Below are 26,844 nucleotides of genomic sequence, written 5' to 3'. Positions count from 1 at the left end.
TCTTACTCTGGTTTTACCTATGAGTTTCGGTAGTAACTTGATTTGAAGTTACATGATCATCATCATTAGCTTCCTCACTAATCGGTCTAGTAGTCACAGGAACAAATTTCTGTGATCAACTACTTTCCAATAAGGGAGCAGGTACCGTTACCTCATGAAGTTCTACTTTCCTCCCACTCACTTCTTTCGAGAGAAATTCCTTCTCTAGAAAGGATCCATTCAAAGCAACGAATATCTTGCCTTCGGATCTGTGATAGAAGGTGTACCCAACATTTTCTTTTGGGTATCCTATGAAGACGCACTTCTCCGATTTGGGTTTGAGCTTATCAGGTTGAAACTTTTTCACATAAGCATTGCAACCTCAAACTTTAAGAAACGACAACTTTGGTTTCTTGCCAAACCACAGTTCAGATTGTGTCGTTTCAACGGATTTTGATGGTGCCCTATTTAACGTGAATGAAGCTGTCTCTAATGCATAACCCCAAAACGATAGTGGTATCGATAAGAGACATCATAGATCGCACCATATCTAATAAACTACGGTTATGATGTTCGGACACACCATTACATTGTGGTGTTCCAGGTGGCGTGAGTAGTGAAACTATTGCACATTGTTTTTAACTGAAGGCCAAACTCGTAACTCAAATACTCTTCTCTATGATCAGATCGTAGAAACTTTATTTTCTTGTTACGATGATTTTTCACTTCACTCTGAAATTCTTTGAACTTTTCAAATGTTTCAGACTTATGTTTCATCAAGTAGATATACTCATATCTGCTCAAATCATTTGTGAAGATCAGAAAATAATGATACCTGTCGCGAGCCTCAATATTCATCGGACCACATACATCAGTATGTATGATTTCCAACAAATCTGTTGCTCGCTCCATTGTTTCGAAGAACAGAGTCTTAGTCATCTTGCCCATGAGGCATGGTTCGCAAGCATCAACAAATTCATAATCAAGTGATTTCAAAAGCCCATCAGCATGGAGTTTCTTCATGCGCTTTACACCAATATGACCTAAACAGCAGTGCCACAAATAAGTTGCACTATCATTATTAACTTTGCATCTTTTGGTTTCAATATTATGATTATGTGTATCACTACGATCGAGATCCAACGAACTATTTTCATTGGGTGTGTAACCGTATAAGGTTTTATTCATGTAAACAGAACAACAATTTATTCTCTTACTTAAATGAATAACTGTATTACAATAAACATGATCAAATCATATTCATGCTCAACGCAAACACCAAATAACACTTATTTAGGTTCAACACTAATCCCGAAATTATAGGGAGTGTGCGATGATGATCATATCAATCTTGGAACCATTTCCAACACACATCGTCACTTCACCCTTAACTAGTCTCTGTTTATTCTGCAACTCCCGTTTCGAGTTACTAATCTTAGCAACTGAACTAGTATCAAATACTGAGGGGTTGCTATAAACACTAGTAAAGTACACATCAATAACATGTATATCAAATATACTTATGTTCACTTTGCCATCCTTCTTATCCGCCAATCACTTGGGGTAGTTCTGCTTCCAGTGACCAGTCCCTTTGCAGTAGAAGCACTTAGTCTCAGGCTTAGGACCATACTTGGGCTTCTTCACTTGAGCAGCAACTTGCTTGCTGTTCTTCTTGAAGTCCCCCTTCTTCCCTCTGCCCTTTTCTTGAAACTAGTGGTCTTGTCTACCATCAACACTTGATGTTTTTCTCGATTTCTACCTTCGTCAATTTCAGCATTACGAAGAGCTTGGGAATCGTTTCCGTTATCCCTTGCATATTATAGTTCATCACAAAGTTCTACTAACTTGGTGATGGTGACTAGAGAATTCTGTCAATCACTATTTTATCTGGAAGATTAACTCCCACTTGATTCAAGCGATTGTAGTACCCAGACAATCTAAGCACATGCTCACTGCTTGAGCGATTCTCCTCCATCTATTAGCTATAGAACTTGTTGGAGACTTCATATCTCTCAACTCGGGTATTTGCTTGAAATATTAACTTCAACTCCTGGAACATCTCATATGGTCCATGACATTCAAAACGTCTTTGAAGTCCCGATTCTAAGCCGTTAAGCATGGTGCACTAAACTATCAAGTAGTCATCATATTGAGCTAGCGAAACGTTCATAACGTCTGCATCTACTCCTGCAATAGGTCTGTCACCTAGCGGTGCATCAATGACATAATTCTTCTGTGCAGCAATGAGGATAAACCTCAGATCACGGATCCAATCCGCATCATTGCTACTAACATCTTTCAACACAATTTTCTCTAGGAACATATCAAAATAAACACAGGGAAGCAACAACGCGAGCTATTGATCTACAACATGATTTGCAAAATACTACTAGGACTAAGTTCATGATAAATTTAAGTTCAATTTAATCATATTACTTAAGAACTCCCACTTAGATAGACATCCCTCTAATCCTCTAAGTGATCACGTGATCCAAATCAACTAAACCATGTCCGATCATCACGTGAGATGGAGTAGTTTCATTGGTGAACATCACTATGTTGATCATATCTACTATATGATTCACGCTCGACCTTTCAGTCTCCATGTTCCGAGGCCATATCTGTATATGCTTGTCTCGTCAAGTATAACCTGAGTATTCCGCGTGTGCAACTGTTTTGCACCCGTTGTATTTGAACGTAGAGCCTATCACACCCGATCATCACGTGGTGCCTCAGCACGAAGAACTTTCGCAACGGTGCATACTCAAGGAGAACACTTCTTGATAATTAGTGAGAGATCATCTTAAAATGCTACCATCAATCAAAGCAAGATAAGATGCATAAAAGATAAACATCACATGCAATCAATGTAACTGATATGATATGGCCATCATCATCTTGTGCTTGTGATCTCCATCTTTGAAGCACCGTCGTGATAACCATCGTCACCGGCGCGACACCTTGATCATCATCGTAGCATCGTTGTCGTCTCGCCAATCTTATGCTTCCACGACTATCGCTACCACTTAGTGATAAAGTAAAGCATTATAGCGCAATTGCATTGCATATAATAAAGCGACAACCATATGGCTCCTACCAGTTGCCGATAACTTGGTTACAAAACATGATCATCTCATACAATAAAATTTTAGCATCATGTTTTGACCATATCACATCACAACATGCCCCCCCTGCAAAAACAAGTTAGACGTCCTCTACTTTGCTGTTGCAAGTTTTACGTGGCTGCTACGGGCTTAAGCAAGAACCAATCTTACCTACGCATCAAAACCACAACGATAGTTTGTCAAGTTGGTGCTGTTTTAACCTTCGCAAGGACCGGGCATAGCCACACTCGATTCAAGTAAAGTTGGAGAAACTGTCACCCGCTAGCCACCTTTGTGCAAAGCACGTCGGGAGAACCGGTCTCGCGTAAGCGTACGCGTAATGTCGGTCCGGGCCGCTTCGTCCAACAATACCGCCGAACCAAAGTATGATATGCTGGTAAGCAGTATGACTTATATCGCCCACAACTCACTTGTGTTCTACTCGTGCATATAACATCAACACATAAAACCTAGGCTCGGATGCCACTGTTGGGGAACGTAGTAATTTCAAAAAAATTCCTACGCACACGCAAGATCATGGTGATGCATAGCAACGAGAGGGGAGATTGTGATCTACGTACCCTTGTAGACCGACAGCGGAAGCATTAGCACAACGCGGTTGATGTAGTCGTACGTCTTCACGACCCGACCGATCAAGCACCAAAACTACGGCACCTCCGAGTTTTAGCACACGTTCAGCTCGATGACGATCCCCGGACTCCGATCCAGCAAAGTGTCGGGGAAGAGTTCCGTCAGCTCGACGGCGTGGTGACGATCTTGATGTACTACCGTCGTAGGGCTTCGCCTAAGCACCGCTACAATATTATCGAGGATTATGGTGGAAGGGGGCACCGCACACGGCTAAGAATATGATCACTTGGATCAACTTGTGTGTCTATGGGATGCCCCCTGCCCCCGTATATAAAGGAGTGGAGGAGGGGAGGGCCGGCCCTCTCTATGGCACGCCCTAGGGGAGTCCTACTCCCACCGGGAGTAGGATTCCCCCTTTCCTAGTCCAACTAGAAGTCCTTCCATGTAGTAGGAGTAGGAGACAAGGAAGGGGAAGAGGGAAGAGAAGGAAGGAGGGGGCGCAGCCCCTCCCCCTAGTCCAATTTGGACTAGGCCTTGGGGGGCGCGCGGCCTGCCTCTCCCTCTCCCCTAAAGCCCAATAAGGCCCATATACTTCTTCTCCCGTATTCCCGTAACTCCCCGGTACTCCGAAAAATACCCGAACCACTCGGAACCTTTCCGATGTCCGAATATAGTCGTCAAATATATCGATCTTTACGTCTCGACCATTTCGAGACTCCTCGTCATGTCCCCGATCTCATCCGGGACTCCGAACTCCTTCGGTACATCAAAACTCATAAACTCATAATATAACTGTCATCGAAACCTTAAGCGTGCGGACCCTACGGGTTCGAGAACAATGTAGACATGACCGAGACACGTCTCCGATCAATAACCAATAGCGGAACCTGATGCTCATATTGGCTCCTACATATTCTACGAAGATCTTTATTGGTCAGACTGCATAACAACATACGTTGTTCCCTTTGTCATCGGTATGTTACTTGCCCGAGATTTGATCGTCGGTATCTCAATACCTAGTTCAATCTCGTTACCGGCAAGTCTCTTTACTCGTTCCGTAATACATCATCTCGCAACTAACTCATTAGTTGCAATGCTTGCAAGGCTTATGTGATGTGCATTACCGAGAGGGCCCAGAGATACCTCTCCGACAATCGGAGTGACAAATCCTAATCTCGAAATACGCCAACCCAACATGTACCTTTGGAGACACCTGTAGAGCTCCTTTATAATCACCCAGTTACATTATGACGTTTGGTAGCACACAAAGTGTTCCTCCGGTAAACGGGAGTTGCATAATCTCATAGTCATAGGAACATGTATAATTCATGAAAAAAGCAATAGCAACATACTAAACGATCAAGTGCTAAGCTAACGGAATGGGTCAAGTCAATCACATCATTCTCCTAATGATGTGATCCCGTTAATCAAATAACAACTCTTTGTCTATGGTTAGGAAACATAACCATCTTTGAGTAACGAGCTAGTCAAGTAGAGGCATACTAGTGACACTATGTTTGTCTATTTATTCACACATGTATTATGTTTTCGATTAATACAATTCTAGCATGAATAATAAACATTTATCATGAAATAAGGAAATAAATGATAACTTTATTATTGCCTCTAGGGCATATTTCCTTCAGATTTCCCATCTTTAATTAAGATTTTGCATCATAACCTTGCTGCCCAAAATGGTCATAGGCGGAGCAAAATTCAATGGTATTGTCAAAATATACTGCTGCTTGTTAGTTTTAATTATTGTTTTCAACTTTGATGGGTACCAATAGAAAAACAATTGGTCCCACAATACCAATCTTCCCACTCAAACGATGTTAACTTCAACAAAATAAGGTCGATTTCATGTTCTTTACGTTGGACCAGAATCAGGCACACGATCATGTGGTTGTTTCTAAAACAAAATATATATAGGGACAAGTTTCTTCGATGTGTGCAACATCTTTACCCTTTCAATACATCGAGATTCCTATTCATCATCTCAAAATCCCGAGTTAGGAGTGGAAGGGAGTTGAGGATCGTTTTCAGAACAATCCAAGGACTTCATAGGAACGATAATGTATTATGGGGATGTGTTGTCTTGATCAATGAGATTGTCATGAGCTTATCGATGTAGTTGTGAAATTTTTATTTAGATAACTATGCCCTTAAGACAAAGAATGGAATATGCCTTCTTTAGAAGAACGATGAGCATAAATGCAAATATCAGATGACTAAGTTGAGTATTATTTCGAGAATGTCCATGGATGGCCAGCGGTGGAGGACATTATGGTTTAAAATATATGTCTTCTAAGCAAGTGACTTTTAAAATTGCTAAATGAGGACATGTCGTGGGGAGAATTTCTAGAAACCAAATACCTTCACACCCCAAGCTCCAACGAAATGTATTGACACTCCTTCATGTGAGTCAAGCATTAGTTTCTTCTTTCATAGTTACATTATGGTTGAAATGGGAAAATCACTAGGATCTTGCCTTCTGGGTATACCTTTTGCTAGCTGAGATAACTCTCTATGAGTATGAGCAGTATATTACTCTAATGCATGTTTTTTGATGAAAAACCAAGGTAGTCCATACACAATAAGAACCTACAACAATAGTTTTATGTGCTCCTAAGTAGAATAACCAAATACAATGGGAATGTGGACATGTTTATAACAAAGAACAATCTAAAAACATACAGATAATGAAGCTTCAATGGCATCTAGAAGATGCAGACACAATGTCCTACCCTCCTTCGAAAGTATTCCTTAATATTAACTAGATAAAAACGTCTGAGTATTCCTTTGCCAGTGTGACACATCCTCAATTAATTAAGCCAACCACCGGACATCTTGTTTCACAACACGGTGTTGATGATTATCTTTTCCTAAACGCCCTTTCAATTGTTGACAATGATATGAGTGATACGAGTAGTACAATGCCAATTCAATAAGGTGATAACCTATTGGTAACATGGTATGCCTTTGAAGTTTAACCTAGGAATTTGATCTCTTTGGTCAGGATAAGAGAATCGTAGGGCAGCTCTTAAGATACTTCATTAAAACTCATCAAACTCTATAGACATATCCTTTGGCTTCTTCATTTTCTCTCAGTTGGTTTATTCTTTTACGGAAAGAAATTATCACATTAATTGATGTGATTTTATCACCATATATTGGCATTCTTTCCTTAGACTTCCAACCACATCTGAACATGGCATCATCAGTATCATGTGTAGTCAATTTAGAGTCATGTAGTCAATGTATGGATGTATGAGAACTTTTTCCAAAATTTCTGCTTATTGTATTTTGTTTTTGCATAAATTTATGTACTCAATGGACTACACAGGTCATGTGTGGCTTCGCGACTGGGCATCATGATGAAAACAGGCAAAAAGAGGTGAGTGACACGGTCAAATTTGGCAAAGCCTACCACTACGGCACGAAAGAGTAGTCATATGACTGAAATACCAAAGTCGGACGGCCCGCTCCAATCTTGAATCGATGAAGATAGCCGACCCCTCCGGAATTTTTTTTCGCGCCAAGCAGCCTAAAAGGTGCAGATCAACACTAGATTTGACCTGTGTTGTGGGTTCTTATCTTAATTTTGCACTTCCGTGTATCCTTACCCATGAGCTACAGTCTTGTTTGGCACAAACTAGGCTGCTGATCATATAATTTAGGACTTTAGGTAAAATAGCTGGTTCAGTAGCACCCGAGACTCTGGTCGGCCAGAATTGCCGGCCTGACGAGCGAAATCTTCTAAGATAATAGTTAATAGTTTAGCTAAAAAAATCAAATGTCTAGTGGCCTTCGAGACTAAGGCCGTTTTGAAAAGTCGGTATCAGGATCGAGATCCTCTTTGTAGAGCTAAAATTATATCAAACAGATGTGAAGTAGCCCTAAAGAATTAGGTTGGGCACAATGGCCAACCTAAGGAGCGAATCTCCTCACAATGCCTCCTGCAGTTAGTAATTCTTAAGTGAAATGTCGATGTAGTAGTTCCCGAGACTCAGGCTGGGCTTGAAGACCGACCTGAGGATCAAAATCTCTAACTTGAATGCTAGTTTTTTGTTGTTGCTTACATGATGATCCAGTAGACCGCACGACTCGGGCCGGGCTAGAAGTCATCCTGGGGTTCAACATCTTCGTTGGGAGCATATTTCCATGCCACTTTGTATTTGAATAATTCGTGAGTGCAATACCCTCTTATCGCCCTTGACCACAATGAAATCGTAAATCCTGGATCAAAATTATATAACAGGTTAGCAGCATCGTGAGCTAAGAAAAATGGAATAGCTTATGCAAAACATTATGCCTCGATTAAGTCAAGTCCTTTTCCAAGTTACTTGGTCTTAAAATTAATTTTTGTTTATATTGCACCTTCAAACTTTCTGCTTTTGAATTTCTATATTGTGCCGACTAGCCTTTGGCTTAAGTCCTCAGCAGCCGATGAGGAGATCTGTGACTTTTTTTGCAAATGGAGGCATGCCCCCGGCATCTGCATCATGATGATGCATGCAGTCATTTTATTAACAATCCACAAAGTATCGTCATAAAAGTCTTACAGCTCGCAAATGGAGCAGAAAAAAGTATAAAGGAAAACTACAGGGTAACAAAGACAACCGATACGGTAATAAGAAGGGTAGGCTCCCTAGACTCCTATCCTGTTATGTGAGCGCCATCCGAACCGATTGAATATAAGCCGAGCTACCATCTCCCATTGGTTGCACCCAGTAACCAAAGGCTCCCTGGAGTCCATAGGAGTGAGTAAGGACAATGTACGGATCCAAGCTGTAGCTTTGAAGATAACCTACAAGAAAGTTAAAGTGTGTTGTCTGTTAAAAATCATATGATTCTTGCAGTTCCATATAGCCCATAATAACGCACATATTCCAATCTGAATATGAGTCGCACTAATCTGTTCAACCCCAGCTAACCACGTCCCAAACAATGATGCAATATCGACTGGAGGATTAATGTTGAATGCTATATGAATCACTATCCAAAGTAGCTTGGCAAGTGGGCATTCAAGAAATAAGTGTTTTATTGTTTCATCATGATCACAAAAACAGAACTGCGAACTTCCTACTCATCGCCTTTCAATTAAGTTATCCTTTGTGAGTATCACTTGCTTGTGGAAAAACCACATAAAGATTTTAGTACGCAAAGGAACCTTAACCTTCCAAATGTGCAACAACCTTGAGAGTGGGCCAGAATTAATCAAATCCATATAGAATGATTTCACCGTAAACATCCCATTCTTAGTTAGCATCCAGGCGGTCCATCTCTCACCAACTAACACACGTATGAACTGGATGTTCAAGGGAATAGTTTGAAGGACTGTGCCTACATAATCCTCCTTACGGTGTACACTATTATAGAGGGTAGGATATTGGATGGCCAGGGGCGTCTCTCCTAACCACGTATCCCCCCAAAATCTTGTTGACACTACTAGGAAAAGGCCTACTAATGGCGCACCAGTTTTGCCTACTAATGGCGCATCACTGGTGCGCCATTAGTATCACGCCACTAGTATTTATTACTAATGGTGCACCACTGGTGCGCCATTAGTATCTGGTATACTAATGGCGCACCACCTAGTGTGCCATTAGTATATAACACCATGCGCCATTAGTATGCCTCCCAGGGCCATATTTAACCATGTGCTTTGGCACACTAATGGCGCATTGCGGATGGATGCGCCATTAGTATACTTGGCATACTAATGGCGCACTCTGTAGTGATGCGCCATTAGTATGAATATTAGGTTGTTTTACTTTTCTGATTTTTGCACAGGTTACAAAATATATTATTTGACAGAATATAGACAGTAGCACACAGCAACAACAGATTCATCGAATACAATAGAAGATTAGTCTCCGAATACAATTCATCATATTAGTCTCCGAATTCAAAAGACCGAACAAAGATAAAACATTACAAGTCTCGAGACCGCGAGTATCGAGTTTGTCGGAAGTAATACTAATCCTAACAAGTCCTACTAATCATCATCATACAACTTCTACTCATTATTCATAACAAGTCATACGATCATCATCTTGGTAGTCATCGAACCAACCCTACTTAATTATTCTTAGCACATGATCATTCGTATTAGGAAGGACCTAAATACCCTATTTATGCTAAAATAGCATAAAACAATATAGACCCTGACTCTCCATTATGGAGAATGGAGAACATCCTGTCTCCAATACTTGTGCTTCGCTTCCCTTTGCTTCCAAGAAGCTCCTTATGACTGTCCATACATTTTTTCCATCCTTTTATTTTCATGTCTCCACTTCTTTTAGAAATCTCATATGGACAATTGAGATTTGTAGGATGACCTGGCTGTATGTTCAAAACATTAAGACTACCTTTCTGATACATCATATGAGGCACACAATTCTCTGGGATTATCTGTTGAAAAACATAGTAATAACTTCATAGTTAGCAATGATGTACTAGTTTTAGAAGTATGCAAAAGATGCACGGATGTCGTAATAGTAAAAATCTTACCAGGGTATCTCCATAGTAGTTACCGTAGTTGAACACATGCACTAGTGGCACGTATTTACCATAATGTTGAGGAGTTTGATTGTGGATATTGTAATTCTCAATGTCAGTACAAAATCCGACCAGATGTTTTTTCTCCTTGTAAGTTGTTAATTCAGAGCCATCGGTGTAGTGGGTTTTGTCTACCATCTCCGGCACATTCTTTGAACAATAAAAAAAAGCTGTCAATGGAAATAAGCTGTCAACTATTTTGATAAACAATATAAATTAGCTAATAACTATGTTTGAGAAACTCACATAGCGGTAGAACTGGAGGAGTATCAACAAGGACCCAAATGTCCATATTGTCTTGGTTGATGTCAGGATTACCAAGATCCATGGTGATAAGCATACCCTCATCAAAACCATACATCTTGCAAAATGCTTCCCATCGTGATGAGTCCTTAGGTGAATTTTCTTTGTTTCAGAAATTTCATGGTCTTCAAAATCCATACTCTCCAAGACATAGCGTCTTGCATGGCATGGGATAAGCTATACTCGAATTGTAAAAGATGAAAATTACATGTTGAAATAGTTGAAGTCATGCTTAATTATGAAAATAACACTTGTCTTCATTGTGTACCGTTTCAACTTCGAACGTCTCCTCGAGCTTAATGCTGAAGCGCCGATCATCGTCCAGGTGAGGCATGTCGCACAGACCTCGATCGTCGTGGCACCAGTCGCACTCCCCCGGGAGACTTTCGTCGTCCGATGATGATGATGACATATCCTACGTTCATAATTCAAAACTACATCATTTAGGGTTTGTCGACACTGAGGCATCCTAAAAGCTAAGCTTTTATCATTTAGGGTTTGTCGACGCTGAGGCACCCTAAAAGCCTAAGCTTTCATCATTTAGGTTCTTATCGACACCGAGGCACCCTAAAAGCCAATGTTTTATCATTTAGGATTTGTCGACATCGAGGCATCCTAAAAGCTAAGCTTTTATCATTTAGGGTTTGTCGATGTTGAGGCACCTAAAAGCCTAAGCGTACATCATTTAGGTTCTCATCGACACCGAGGCACCCTATAGAAGCCAAGTTAAGTTTTCATCATTTAGGGTTTATCGATGCCGAGGCACCCTAGGTTGGGCCTAATCACTTGGCTCTATTGCCACCTATGTTGGGTTTATCATCTAGGGTTTATCGATGCTAAGGAGAATTCTAAGTTGGGCCTAATCACTTGGCTCTATTGCCACCTATGGTTTAATGCAGCAAGAATGGCGGGGCAGTTGATCCTACTTAACTAAGTACTACGATACCCCAGCCCATGCATTAGTCGCAAGTACCCCATATGTCCTATTTTTAGCAAAGTCATGCTAAAATTCACGGAAAATTTCAGCATGACCTTTGCTGAAAATAGGACATATGGAGTACCCGAATTTGCCGGAACGGAAGTTAATCGACATTCTGGCAAACTCAAGGGCCTCTCGGGGTACCTGCAAATTCATCACGACACAATGGTCGGAGACAAAACCCAGCCACAGACCATATGGTCCTCTGCTTTCATATGAAAAAAAACCCAGCTCAACTTATGTGAGCTTCCATTCCAGATATAATAGGTCACCAAACAAAAAATCATCCAGATATAATGGTACAGCAAAGAAACAGCTTAATCCATGCCTCAGCTTATGAACAGTCATTACTTCAAATACAGAAGAAGGAACAATTTATTTGTGACATAGTTACAAATGATGACAGAATAAAGCAACACCCTGCACTAGCCTAAAGCAAGTGAAGTTTCGCCCATATAAGAACAACTTTATAAAATCAGAGAAGTTGCTAAATTTTTTGTATCCTTCATATACACTGGAGTACAATGCTTTATAATGTTCCATCATCATTACAGAAAATTGACAATTGTCCATAACAGTTAACTGAAATTTTTGCCTCATAGCTTGGGTGGGTTAAGTACTAGGAGACTTTGTAATGTGCAGTACAGGTGCAGTAACAAGCTTCTGAGTTAAGAAAACATTTATGTTTGATTTTCAAACCACACACTTACTTTCAACTATAAACAAAACTAACTTACTGTTAATGAAACTCATGGTGGAACTAACTACTAGCAGCATGCCATTATCATGGCAGTCCACTATATATTTTTATGACAAAATACATCATTATCAGGGGACATTATGGCCATTTTCTTACATGATGCTAACTGTACCTAACTGATTTTTTTGACAGTAGCTCAAGTTTTTAACAGTAGCTCCTAACTGTACCTCACTGAATTTTTTGATAGTAGCTCAAGTTTTTGAAAGTAGCTCCTAACAGTAGCTCCTAACTGAATTTTCTACTTAAAGGGAAGGCATCTTAATATAACACCATCTCCTAACAGAAATAGTATCCAGATCTACTAGGGGGCAAAGTAGAACTGAAATTTTTTTGCCGACCTCTAGTACAAGGTATAGAAGAGGAGGTAAGAGAAGAAATAGTGACATTTCTCTTAGCAGGAGACTTTTTCTTTCCTCTAGAAACTACAGTAAATTTCTCCTCCTCTTCCACTACAGTATCATGCCGACTTAGACACAGAGAGGCGACATTTCCACTCGAGTCATGAATATCTCAACAGTGTTCAGTTTTCTTACTAATTTGTTCCCTAGATAATTCCAATTCCTTGAGAACATGAATAAAATCAAAATTATCCAGAGGTATATCAACACTCATCATTGATGCTCTAAACATAATCTCCTTAGCTACTTAATTCCCCAACCCTAGCTACTTAATTCTCCAACCCCTTTTCTTGTCCAAAATTCTCCAACCCCTAACCCTAGAACACATCAGAAGGAAATCAAGAGGGGGAATAGGGGGAAGCGGCTCAGATGCTCACTGGGGAGGTCGAGGGTGACTCGGGGTAGCCGGAGCTAGTCGAGGAGGCGCGAATTCGGCATCGAGCGGTGGCGATGGTGGCTGAGGCGAAGGAAATTGGCGGGCGTCCGAGGGCGTCCGAGCTCGTCCGGGTCCTCGTAGTCGAAGAGGAAGACAATGACGGTCCTCCTGGGCAGGCCGCGCAGTGTTGGACGGCGACCATGAGGTTAACGCAGGCGGGGCCGCGGGAGGAGGGGGCGCTTGGGCGGGAGGACGTCGAGGGCGCGGGCGCGGGCAGAGGAGGGACGGTGAGGGAGGCGGCGCTCGGCTCGAGGAGGTGCGGGGGCGGCGACGGAGACGGAGGGGCGGGGGCGGCGGCGGAGTGGGGGCGGCAACGGAGACGGAGGCGCGGGGCGGCGGCGTCGTGGGTCGGGGCAGCGGGGGGAATTAGATAGGGGGGCGAGGGAGACGGACAAAGGGGATCTGGTGAGAGGGAGGGAATTAGCTAGGGGGGAATCTTACTAATGGCGCACCCGCGGACGGTGCACCATTAGTAATCTTTTTTTTACATAACAATGGCGCACCAGGCAGAGGTGCGCCATTAGTTATCTTTTTTTACATAGCAATGGCGCACCAGGCAGAGGTGCGCCATTAGTAAATTTATATATATATATATATATAGCAATGGCGCACCAGCCAGAGGTGCGCCATAAGTAATTTTTTTGTTGCATGTAATAATTTTTTAGAAAATGAATATGAATATGAAACAATAATATTTTTTTATAAAAACAGTAATAATTGTTGTTTAACAACAATTGTAGTCTACACTTTATTATTATTATTATTTTTTAAATGAAGAGGGGAGAGGAGGCGGAGCTCACCGGGGAGCGGGGGAGGGTGCGGGGGGGTGCTCGTCGGCGGTGGTGGAGCGGGGGAGGGTGCGGGGGGTCGTCGTCGGCGGTGGTGGAGAGGGGGAGGGCGCGGTGGGTCGTCGGCAGCGGTGGAGCTAGCGGGGGAGGGTGCGGGTGGGATCGAGATCGAGATGGAGGGGGAATAGAGATCGAGATGGAGGGGGAATCGAGATCGAGATTGAGGGGGATCGAGATCGAGTTTACTCATGAATATTCAATATTTTATCATATTGAATATGAAAAAATATCATCAAATTTGAAAAAATATTCATGAATTCAAAAAGTGCCCATGAAATTTAAAAATATTCAAGATATCAAAAAGTGCCCATGAAATACAACCGAGAAATGAAGACTACGATTTAAATACAGTCGATCTTAGCTAGCTATCTGTTCATAATCTTCTTGCCCTTCTTTTTCACAAATGGAGTTCTTCTGTGGAACGGATGTCCTTTAGGTAGGGTGGTCCTGCTTCTTCTTGTGGTGTATGCTGCTACTTCATCGTCGTCATCATGTTCGATCTTCGGGTCACCGTACTTGTCGAAGTCTTGCTCATTGGCTACTCCATCCATTCCGATGATCTTCCTTTTGCCTCTCCTCACGACAACACGACTGGGCTTTGACGGGTCGGTAATGAAGAAGCATTGGTCCACATGGGAAGCCAGTACCCATGGCTCATGTTTCGCGGTGACGTTTGCGCCCGCGGTCTTGGATTTGGCTTCGGGTATAACCATGCTGGTGAAATACCGGTCTTCTTTTAGGACGCTCTTGGCCCATTCGACAGGGAACATCGGGACCTTCTCTCCAGCGTAGCTCAGCTCCCAGATCTCCTCGATCCTTCTGTAGTATTTGTCCTTGTCGTTACCGGTGTAGGATTCCATCGTTACCCCTGAGTTCTGATAACCATCGCTCTTCATGTCCTTGTCCTCGGTGTAGAATGTGTATCCGTTGATATCGTACGCCTCATAGGTCATCAGGTTGTGCTCGGCGCCCTGTGACAAGGCGAATATGAGTTGTTCTTCCATGGAAGAATCCTCATGTAAGGGGTACGACAGAAGCTTCTGCTTGAACCAACGCGTGAAACATGAGTTGTGCTCTTTGATTATATCTCCGTCCGTCCTCTGTTGGCCTCGGTCATTGTACGTCCTCTCAATAAAGGTTTTGTGCTCTACCACCCAAGGATCGACCACGTCTATGTGTTGTAGCGTGACTAGGTTTGCTCTTTCAAAGTCGGCGAGTCGACCCTCGAAGTCGACATGCATTTCGCGGCGACCCTCACGGTGACCCCATCCAGCGAGCCTGTCGAGGTCCCTGTTGACGGGCAGACCAACGGGGTTCTCGATGCCTAGATAATTCGTGCAGTAGGAGATGCACTCTTCGGTCAGAAAGCCCCTGGCTATACTTCCCTCTGGACGTGACATGTTGCGAACGTATCCTTTGATGACACCATTCATCCTTTCGAATGGCATCATGCTGTGCAGGAAGGTCGGCCCGAGTTGGATGATATCGTCCATGATATGGACCAGCAGATGCACCATAACATCGAAGAATGCGGGCGGGAAGTACATCTCAAGCTCACATAGTATCACCACGATCTCTTCCTGTAGCCTTCTGAGTTGCCTCACGCCAACAGACTTCCGAGAGATGACGTCGAAAAAGTTGCATAGGCCAAATAGGGTTTCACGGACGTGCGCGTCCATGATCCCACGGATTGCAACTGGAAGTATCTGCGTCATCAGCACATGACAGTCGTGAGACTTCATCCCGCTGAACTTCAGCTTCGCCGGGTCTAGGTATCTGCTTATCTTCCCCGCGTAACCGTAAGGAAGTTTTACTCCTACGAGGCAGGTGAAAAACCGCTCGATCTCCTCCTGACTTAGAGTGAAGCACGCGGGAGGGTAGTCATTTCCGGTCTTCTTGGCCTTTTTGCCTTTGCGACGACTTTCCGTGTCCTGCTTCACCTCATCATCATCATCATCATCATCATCATCATTAGCGTGAAGCTCCTGCCTGATGCCCATTGATTTCAAGTCTGTCCTTGCTTTCGGCACATCTTTGGTCCTCTATGGCATGTTGAGCAGGGTACCAAGCAGACTCTCGCACACGTTCTGCGTGATATGCATGGCATCAAGGCTGCGAGGCACACGGTGGATCTTCCAGTACGGCAAGTCCCAGAAAACAGACCTCGTTTTCCATACCTTCAGCAGCGGCTCTGGCGCCTTTCGCTTCTTTCCTGGCTCTGGCGCCTTTTGCTTCTTTCCCGGCAGTGGGCAATCTTTCCAATTTTTCAACAGCCCGTGTATTTCCTCGCCGCTCCTCGTACACGGGCATCTTCGGAGTTCGGTTTCACCATCGAATAGATCCTTGCGTTTCCTCCATGGGTCATCGTCGCGAAGCCACCTTCGATGTCCCATGAACACGGTTTTCGAAGACCCGGGATCTCTATCTAGCTGGCGATATGTTGTGTCATCCATGCACCTGACGCATCCAGAAAATCCGTGGACCACCTTCCCCGCGAGATATCCGTAACCGAGATAGTCTTGCACCGTCGTGAGCAGTGCGGCTCTCATAGGGAAATATTCTTTCTCTGCGGCGTCCCACGTATTGGCTGGCATTTTCCACAGCGTGTCTAGCTCCTCTTTCAGCAGCCCCAGATACAGATTGATGTCGTTCCCTGGTTGTTTCGGCCCTTCAATTAGCATACTCATGTGAATGTACTTCCTCTTCATGCACAACCAGGGGGGAAGGTTGTACATCCACACAAACACAGGCCAGGTGCTATATGTGCTTCTTTGGCTGCCAAACGGATTGACTCCATCGGTGCTCGCGCCCAGCACGATGTTCCTTGGATCCTTCCCAAATTCTGGGTGTTCGAAGTTCAACGCTTGCCACTGGCTCCCATCCTTAGGGTGACTCAGCATCTTGTCTTTTTTATTTATCTCCGGATCATTTGTGTCATCTTCTCGCTTCTTCTCCTCCCTATCCGTGTGCCATCGCAGGAGCTTTGCTACCTTAGGGTCCGCGAAATACCGCTGCAGATGAGGAGTGATCGGAAAGTACCACACCACTTTTCGAGGAGCTTTCTTCCTCTTCTTGTATCGAGTGACGCCACACACGAGACATATGGTAGACTCCGCGTGCTCGCCCCGATAAATAATGCAATTGTTCATGCACACATGGTATTTCACGTGCGGTAAATTCAGAGGACACACGACTTTCTTCGCCTCCTCGAAACTGGTCGGGCACTTGTTCCCCTTAGGAAGACGTTCGTGCCAGAATGACATGTTCTCGTCCAATCATGCGTCGGTCATTTTGTGTTTTACCTTCATCTCCAAAGCCATGAGCATTACTTTCAGGTGGGTATCCTCGGGTCTGCATCCTTCATACAAGGGAGTAACTGCGTCTATCTCCAGTTGATCCAGCTTGGCTTTCTCTCGGGCGGCAGCTCTTGCGTTATCCGTCTACTTGAGAAGCAGCTCTTGATATGAGGGTCCTACACCCAGCCCATTGATGGTCCATCATCGTCTGCTCCTCCGGCACCTAGATCTTCATGATCATGCCCTTTGTCTGCTCCGGCATCTTCCTCATCATCATGTCCGGCATCTTCTACATGATGACTGTGTACAGCATCACCATCGTGATCATGTCCTGGAGATTCTTCGTCTTCTCGCCCGCCCGAGCCGCGGTGGTTGTCTTGCTGCCCTTCCTCATTTCTTGCCCGGCCCCCATGGACGACTTCATAGTCATCTTCATCACCTTGCCACCGATATCCATCCATGAAACCACGCAAGAGCAGGTGGTCCCGCACCTGCCCGGAATCCGGGTCCGCAATAAGGCTCTTCAGCTTGCATCTTCGACACAGACATCTTATCTCCGTCTCGTTCTTTTGAAGCATCTCGGCCTTCACGGAGCTCAAAAACCTATTCACAATGCCTTCGGTCATCGTGCGGACCATGGTCGCCTGCGGGGTAGAGCAAAACGATATTTTAGAACCAAGAAAAAATTTGGCATGACTTTCCCTAAAAATAGGACCAAAAAGAATGCATAGTGCCAAAATTCTCGCCGAAACAGAAATGAATCAACATTCCGGCAAAATATTGGCAACTATCGCATTTCAAATACCGGTACCTGCAAACACAAACATATATGCAACACCACAAACATATGCAACACCACAAACATACATAGATCTAGCTAGGCCACAAAAAGTGCATGTGCACGTTGTTGGAGCGAGTTAGGGAGAAAAAAGTAGATCTACAACATGAAGGTAGCTTTCCCCTTACTTACCTATCAAAAAAAGGTAATTTCAACACTTAATTTTGATGAATCTATGGTGCAAATGAGGTGAGGAGGAGGAGGCAGCCGACAAGCTTAGAGAAGGAGGTGGGGGGAATGAAGTGGGGAAAGTGAGTGTGTAGGTGTGGCTGTCCAAAAATATCTAGCTGGTCCCAGGTTACTAATGGCGCACCACAGAGACATGCGCCATTAGTAACCCAACATACTAATGGCGCACCACACAGACATGCGCCATTAGTAGTTTTGCAAAAAAGTAAAAAAAATTATACTAATGGCGCACCGTGGCACAGTGCGCCATTACTAGTTTAAACTAGTAATGGCGCACTATGCAACGGTGCGCCATTAGTAGTTTTGCAAAAAAGTAAATAAATACAATAGTGGCGCACTCCATGGCTGGTGCGCCATTAGTAGTTCTAACTACTAATGGCCCACTCTTCCCGGATGCGCCATTAGTATGTTTGAATAAATGAAAAAAAACATTTTGTTACTAGTGGCGCACCGTGTGCCTGGTGCGCCATTAGCGTCTTCCATACTAATGGCGCACCAACATATGGTGCGCCATTAGTATATAGTAATGGCGCACAACATGTCTGGTGCGCCATTAGTGTCAATTCCATCTATAGCCCTTTTCCTAGTAGTGTGACATCCCATTGCCAACCAAGAATTTGACCGTACGAAAGGACAAGTCATTCATTCGTATAAGTCCCTTCTAGAATGGCGAGTAAGTCGGTCTCATGGTAACCTAGGCTAGTGTTTTCGAGTGCAAATACTTATTGCGCAGGATTTGAGACCACATCCCCTCCGGCTGTGTCTCTAACCTATATAACCATTTACTAATAAGACATTTATTCTTAATTTCTAAGTTCTTAATACCGAGACCACCTTGGTCCTTTGGTCGGCAAAGGATATCCCATCGCGCGAGACGGTATTTCCTCTTGGCCTCATCAGACTGCCAAAATAAACGAGATCTAAAGAAATCAAGTCGCTTCCGAGCCCCTTTCGGAATTTCGAAGTACATAAGTAGAAACATCGGCATACTAGTCAGTACTGAGTTAATCAAGACTAGCCGACCTCTATATGACATAAGCTTGCCCTACCACCAGCTAAGATTTTTTTCAATTTGTTCTTCAATACACTTCCATTCTTTATTGGATAGCTTACAGTGATGGATCGGTATACCCAAGTAACTGAATGGTAAAGCACCTAATTCACATCCGAACAATTGTCTGTAAGTGTGTTCCTCGTCCTTGGCCTTCCCAAAGCAGAACAAGTCGCTCTTATGAAAATTAATTTTTAACAAAGGAACCCTCACATTGCCAACATAGCCAAACTAGTGGAATTTGGACGAACGACGGAGTAGGGTGACCCAGGATGGCTAAGATACAAGTCGAAAATCTTATCACAGGGAAAGCTGGCAAACTAATAAGGAGAAACGCTTTGGCTGGCTAGCGGCTCATATTTTTTTCCTTGAATACGCATGAGTGTGCGTACTGTATATTAAAGAGGAGAAAGGGGGAAAGAAGCCCCTCCATGTTGGTGGTTACAGGATACATAACCCCAACTCCACCCAAGGTCCACAGGCTAACTACTCGCTACATGACCCACCTGCATGGACGCTAGGAACCGGTCCATGTCTACTTTAAGTAATCCTGCCACCTTCCATGCCCTACACTCTGCCACTACCTTATGAGTTACAAACATGCTCGACGGAGCATCACCTTCGAACACTATGCCATTCTGATGCCTCCATAGCTCCCACAATACAACTAGGATTATTGCCCGTGCATCCCTTTTCTTTGTGGCGCCTTCCGCAGTGGCCATGCTGTTGGGGAACGTAGCAGAAATTCAAATTTTTTCATACGAATCACCAAGATCTATCTATGGAGAGACCAGCAACGAGTAGAAGGGAAGGAGAGTTTGCATCTACATACCCTTGTAGATCGCTAAGCGGAAGCGTTCAAGTGAACGGGGTTGATGGAGTCGTACTCGTCGTGATTCAAATCACCGATGATCAAGTGCCGAACGAACGGCACCTCCGCGTTCAACACACGTACAGCTCGACGATGTCTCCCATGCCTTGATCCAGCAAGGAGAGAGGGAGAGGTTGAGGAAGACTCCATCCAGCAGCAGCACAACGGCGTGGTGGTGATGGAGGAGCGTGGCAATCCTGCAGGGCTTCGCCAAGCACCTACGGGAGAGGAGGAGGTGTCACGGGAGGGAGGGAGGCGCCAAGGGCTCAGGTGTGGATGCCCTCCCTCCCCTCCACTATATATAGGGGCAGGGGAGAAGGGGGAGGCGCAGCCTTGCCCCCTACTCCAAGAAAGGGGTGCGGCTAAGGAGGGGGGAGGAGTCCATCCTCCCCAAGGCACCTCGGAGGTGCCTTCCCCCTTTAGGACTCTCCCCTTTTTCCTTTATCTTGGCGCATGGGCCTCTAGGGGCTGGTGCCCTTGGCCCATGTAGGCCAAGGCGCACCCCCTACAGCCCATGTGGCCCCCAGGGCAGGTGGCCCCACCCGGTGGGCCCCCGGGACCCTTCCGGTGGTCCCGGTACAATACCGATGACCCCGAAACTTGTCCCGATGGCCGAAACAGGACTTCCTATATATAAATCTTTACCTCCGGACCATTCCGGAACTCCTCGTGACGTCCGGGATCTCATCCGGGACTCCGAACAACATTCGGTAACCACATACAAGCTTCCTTTATAACCCTAGCGTCATCGAACCTTAAGTGTGTAGACCCTACGGGTTCGGGAGACATGCAGACATGACCGAGACGTTCTCCGGTCAATAACCAACAGCGGGATCTGGATACCCATGTTGACTCCCACATGTTCCACGATGATCTCATCGGATGAACCACGATGTCAAGGACTCAATCGATCCCGTATACAATTCCCTTTGTCTATCGGTATTTTACTTGCCCGAGATTCGATCGTCGGTATACCGATACCTTGTTCAATCTCGTTACCGGCAAGTCACTTTACTCGTTCCGTAACACATCATCCCGTGATCAACTCCTTGGTCACATTGCGCATATGATGATGTCCTACCGAGTGGGCCCAGAGATACCTCTCTGTTTACACGGAGTGACAAATCCCAGTCTCGATCCGCATAAAACAATAGATACTTTCGGAGATACATGTAGTGCACCTTTATAGTCACCCAGTTACGTTGTGACGTTTGATACACCCAAAGCACTCCTACGGTATCCAGGAGTTACACGATCTCATGGTCAAAGGAAGAGATACTTGACATTGGCAAAGCTCTAGCAAACGAACTACACGATCTTTGTGCTATGCTTAGGATTGGGTCTTGTCCATCACATCATTCTCCTAATGTTGTGATCCCGTTATCAACGACATCCAATGTCCATAGCCAGGAAACCATGACTATCTGTTGATCACAACGAGCTAGTCAACTAGAGGCTCACTAGGGACATATTGTGGTCTATGTATTCACACGTGTATTACGATTTCCGGATAATACAGTTAAGCATGAATAAAAGACAATTATCATGAACAAGGAAATATAATAATAACACTTTTATTATTGCCTCTAGGTCATATTTCCAACAGTCTCCCACTTGCACTAGAGTCAATAATCTAGTTCACATCGCCATTTGATTAACACTCACAGGTCACATCGCCATGTGACTAATACCCAAGAGTTTACTAGAGTCAGTAGTCTAGTTCACATCACTATGTGATTAACACTCAATGAGTTTTATGTTTGATCATGTTGCTTGTGAGAGAGGTTTTAGTCAACGGGTCTGAACCTTTCAGATCTGTGTGTGCTTTACAAATCTCTATGTCATCTCCTAGATGCAGCTACCACGCTCTATTTGGAGCTGTTCCAAATAACTGTTCTACTTGGAGCTATCCTAAATTATTGCTCCATTATATGTATCCGGTCTCTCTACTCAGAGCTATCCGGATAGGTGTCAAGCTTGCATCGTCGTAACCTTTACGACGAACTCTTTTACCACCTCCATAATCGAGAAAATTCCTTAGTCCACTAGTTACTAAGGATAACTTTGACCGCTGTCCTGTGAGCCATTCTTGGATCACTCTTGTACCCCTTGACTGACTCATGGCAAGGCACACTTCAGGTGCGGTACACAGCATAGCATACTGAAGAGCCTACGTCTTAAGCATAGGGGACGACCTTCGTCCTTTCTCTCTATTCTGCCGTGGTCGAGCTTTAAGTCTTAACTTCGTACCTTACAACTCAGGCAAGAACTCCTTCTTTGACTGGTCCATCTTGAACACCTTCAAGATCATGTCAAGGTATGTGCTCATTTGAAAGTATTATTAAGCATTTTGATCTATCCTTATAGATCTTGATGCTCAATGTTCAAGTAGCTTAATCCAGGTTTTCTATTGAAAAACACCTTTCAAATAACCCTATATGCTTTCTAGAAATTCTACATCATTTCTGATCATCAATATGTCAACAACATATACTCATCAGAAATTCTATAGTGCTCCCACTCACTTCTTTGGAAATACAAGTTTCTTATAAACTTTGTATAAATCCAAAATCTTTGATCATCTCATCAAAGCGTACATTCCAACTCCGAGATGCTTACTCCAGTCCTTAAAAGGATCGCTGGAGCTAGCATACCTTTTAGCATCCTTAGGATCGACAAAACTTTTCTGATTGTATTGCATACAACCTTTCCTTACGAAAACTAGTAAGGAAACTTGTCTTGACATCCATCTGCCAGATTTCATAAATGCAGCTAATGCTAACATGATTCCGACGGATTTTAAGCATCGCTACGAGTGAGAAAATCTCATCGTAGTCAACTCCTTGAACTTGTCGGAAAACACTTCGCCACAAGTCGAGCTTCATAGATGGTGACATTACCATCCACGTCCGTCTTCTTCTTAAAAGATCCATTTATCTCAATGGATTGCCGATCATCGGGCAAGTCCATCAAAGTCCATTTGTCGGATATATGGATACTATCTCGGATTTCATGGCTTCTAACCATTTGTCAGAATTCGGGCCCACCATCGCTTCTCCATAGCTCGTAGGTTCATTGTTGTCTAGCAACATGACCTTCAAGACAGGATCACCTTACCACTCTGAAGTAGTACGTGTCCTTGTCGTCCTACGAGGTTTGGTAGTGACTTGATCCAAAGTTTCATGATCAATATCATAAGCTTCCACTTCAATTGGTGTAGGTGCCACAGGAACAACTTCCTGTGCCCTGCCACACACTAGTTGAAGAGACAGTTCAATAACCTCATCAAGTCTCCACCATCCTCCCACTCAACTCTTTCGAGACAAACCTTTCCTCGAGAAAGGACCCGATTCTAGAAACAATCCATATTGCTTTCGGATCTGAATTAGGAGGTATACCCAACTGTTTTGGGTTTCCTATGAAGATGCATTTTATCCGCTTTGGGTTCGAGCTTATCAACCTGAAACTTTTTCACATAAGCGTCGCAGCCCCAAACTTTTAAGAAACGACAACTTAGGTTTCTCTAAACCATAATTCATACGGTGTCATCTCATCGGAATTACGTGGTGCCCTATTTAAAGTGAATGTGGTTGTCTCTAATGCCTAACCCATGAACGATAGTGGTAATTCGATAAGATACATCATGGTACCCACCATATCCAATAGGGTGCAACTATGATGTTCGGACACACCATCACACTATGGTGTTCCAGGCGGTATTAATTGCGAAACAATTTCCACAATGTCTTAATTGTGTGCCAAAACTCGTAACTCAGATATTCATCTCTATGATCATATCATAGACATTTTATCCTCCTTTCACAATGATCTTCTACTTCACTCTGAAATTACTTGAACCATTCAATAATTCAGACTTGTGTTTCATCAAGTAAATATTCTCAACAACTACTCGAATCATCTGTGAAGTAAGAATATAACGATATCCACTACATGCCTCAGCACTTATTGGATTGCATACATCAAAATGTATTTCTTCCAACAAGTTGCTATCTTGTTCCATTTTACTGAAAATGAGGCTTTTCAGTCATCTTGCCCATGTGGTATAATTTGCATATCTCAAGTGATTCAAAATCAAGTGAGTTCAAACGGTCCATTTGCATGGAGTTTCTTCATGCATATACACCAATAGACATGGTTCGCATGTCTCAAACTTTTCAAAAACGAGTGAGTCCAAAGATCCATCAACATGGAGCTTCTTCATGCGTTTTATACCATTATGACTTACATGGCAGTGCCACAAGTAAGTGGTACTATCATTACTATCTTATATCTTTTGGCATGAAAATGTGTATCACTACGATCAAAATTCAATAAACCATTCCTTTAGGTGCAAGAGCACTTATTCAGGTTTAATACTAATCTTGATGGTAGAGGGAGCGTGCGATGTTAGATCACATCAAACTTGGAAACACTTCCAACACGTATCATCAGCTCTCCTTTAGCTAGTCTCCGTTTATTCCGTAGCTTTTATTTCGAGTTACTAATACTTAGCAACCGAACCGGTATCTAATACCCTGGTGCTACTAGGAGTACTAGTAAAGTACACATTAACATAATGTATATCCAATATACTTCTATCGACCTTGCCAGCCTTCTCATCTACCAAGTATCTAGGGTAATCTTGCTCCAGTGGTTGTTCCCCTTATTACAGAAGCACTTAGTCTCGGGTTTGGGTTCAACCTCGGGTTTCTTCATTGGTGCAGCAGCTGATTTGCCGTTTCATAAAGTATCCCTTCTTGCCCTTGCCCTTCTTGAAACTAGTGGTTTCACTAACCATCAACAATTGATGCTCCTTCTTGATTTCTACTTTCGCGGTGTCAAACATCGTGAATACCTCAAGGATCATCATATCCATCCCTGATATGTTATAGTTCATCATGAAGCTCTAGCAGCTTGGTGGCAATGACTTTGGAGAAACATCACTATCTCATCTGGAAGATCAACTCCCACTCGATTCAAGTGATTGTTGCACTCAGACAATCTGAGCACAAGCTCAACGATTGAGCTTTTCTCCTTTAGTTTGTAGGCTAAGAAAATTGTCGGAGGTCTCATACCTCTTGACGTGGGCACAAGCCTGAAATCCTAATTTCAGCCCTCGAAACATCTCATATGTTCCGCGACATTTCGAAAAACGTCTTTGGTGCCTCTACTTAAACCATTTAACTGAACTATCACGTAGTTATCAAAACGTGTATGTTCGATGTTTGAAACATCCACAAACGACGTTTGGGGTTCAGTACACTGAGCAGTGCATTAAGGACAAAAGCTTTCTACTGTCCGCATAATTGCTACTTTCAACTTTCAACTATATTTTCTCTAGGAACATATCTAAAACAGTAGAACTAAAGCGCGAGCTTACGACATAATTTGCAAAAGGTCTTTTGACTATGTTCAAGATAATTAAGTTCATCTTATGAACTCCCACTCAGATAGACATCCCTCTAGTCATCTAAGTGATTACATGATCCGAGTCAACTAGCCCGTGTCCGATCATCACGTGAGACGGACTAGTTATCATCGGTGAACATCTTCATGTTGATCGTATCTGCTATACGACTCATGCTCGACCTTTCGGTCTCCGTGTTCCGAGGCCATGTCTGCACATGCTAGGCTCGTCAAGTTAACCCTAAGTGTTTTCGCTGTGTAAAACTGTCTTACACCCGTTGTATGTGAACGTAAGAATCCATCACACCCGATCATCACGTGGTGCTTAGAAGCGACGAACTGTAGCAACGGTGCACAGTTAGGGGAGAACACTTCTTGAAATTGTTGTAAGGGATCATCTTATTTACTACCGTCGTTCTAAGCAAACAAGATGCATAAACATGATAAACATCACATGCAATCAAATAGTAGTGACATGATATGGCCAATATCATATAGCTCCTTTGATCTTCATCTTCGGGGCTCCATGATCATCTTGTCACCGGCATGACACCATGATCTCCATCATCATGATCTCCATCATCGTGTCTTCATGAAGTTGTCACGCCAACGACTACTTCTACTTCTATGGCTAACGCGTTTAGCAATAAAGTAAAGTAAGTTACATGGCGTTCTTCAATGACACGCAGGTCATACAAAAAATAAAGACAACTCCTATGGCTCCTGCCGGTTGTCATACTCATCGACATGCAAGTCGTGAATCCTATTACAAGAACATGATCAATCTCATACATCACATATCATTCATCACATTCTTCTTGGCCATATCACATCACATAGCATACCCTGCAAAAACAAGTTAGACGTCCTCTAATTGTTGTTGCATGTTTTACGTGGCTGCTATGGGTTTCTAGCAAGAACGTTTCTTACCTACGCAAGACCACAACGTGATATGCCAATTGCTATTTACCCTTCATAAGGACCCTTTTCATCGAATCCGTTCCGACTAAAGTGGGAGAGACTGGCACCCGCTAGCCACCTTATGCACCAAGTGCATGTCAATCGGTGGAACCTGTCTCACGTAAGAGTACGTGTAAGGTCGGTCCGGGCCGCTTCATCCCACAATACCGTCGAAACAAGATTGGACTAGTAACGGTAAGCATATTGAACAACATCAACGCCCACAACTACTTTGTGTTCTACTCGTGCAAAGAATCTACGCAATAGACCT

Source organism: Triticum aestivum, chromosome 5A (genome assembly GCF_018294505.1).
Source record: "Triticum aestivum cultivar Chinese Spring chromosome 5A, IWGSC CS RefSeq v2.1, whole genome shotgun sequence".
NCBI classification, from domain to species: domain Eukaryota; kingdom Viridiplantae; phylum Streptophyta; class Magnoliopsida; order Poales; family Poaceae; genus Triticum; species Triticum aestivum.
The sequence above is the reverse complement of the archived record's forward strand: the minus strand, read 5'-3'. Positions refer to the sequence as shown.